The following is a 566-nucleotide window of genomic DNA, read 5'->3' as shown; positions in this document are numbered from 1 at the left end:
TGTGTGTGTGTGTGTGTGTGTGTGTGTGTGTGTGTGTGTGTGTGTGTGTGTGTGTGTGTGTGTGTGTGTATGCGTTTAAATGTTTTTCTGTACATAAATATAGGATCTTTCAAAAGCGAATGACATTGGGAGAAAGTCTCTCATAGAAACTAAGTTTACATGAGCAACATTGAAACTGAGAATCTTCAAAATTCTTCGGTCACACATTGGAACACAACCAACTGTCTTGACTTGCTCACGCCAGTAAAAGTGAGGCTTGCAAAATAATGGTAACAGGCGAAAAAAAAAAAATAAATAAATGTTGCAAATTTTCTTCAAAAGGATTACTGTAGACCAGGAGTTCTCAACCATTTTTTACCCGTGAACTTCTTTCATTACTATTTTATTCTGGTGGACAGCCATAACTATTCGATGTTTAAAAACTAGTTGTATAGAAGCTTCTTCAAAAATTGTTATTTTGTTTTTTCACACAATAACTTGTATAGGTTGAACTGTAAATCATATGAGAAAGAAGCCTCGCTGTTTCTTGCAATACATACCAATACATAAATCTAAATCAAAATTTT

The sequence above is a fragment of the Octopus bimaculoides genome, chromosome 20 (assembly GCF_001194135.2).
Source record: "Octopus bimaculoides isolate UCB-OBI-ISO-001 chromosome 20, ASM119413v2, whole genome shotgun sequence".
NCBI classification, from domain to species: domain Eukaryota; kingdom Metazoa; phylum Mollusca; class Cephalopoda; order Octopoda; family Octopodidae; genus Octopus; species Octopus bimaculoides.
Note: the sequence above shows the minus strand (reverse complement) of the source record.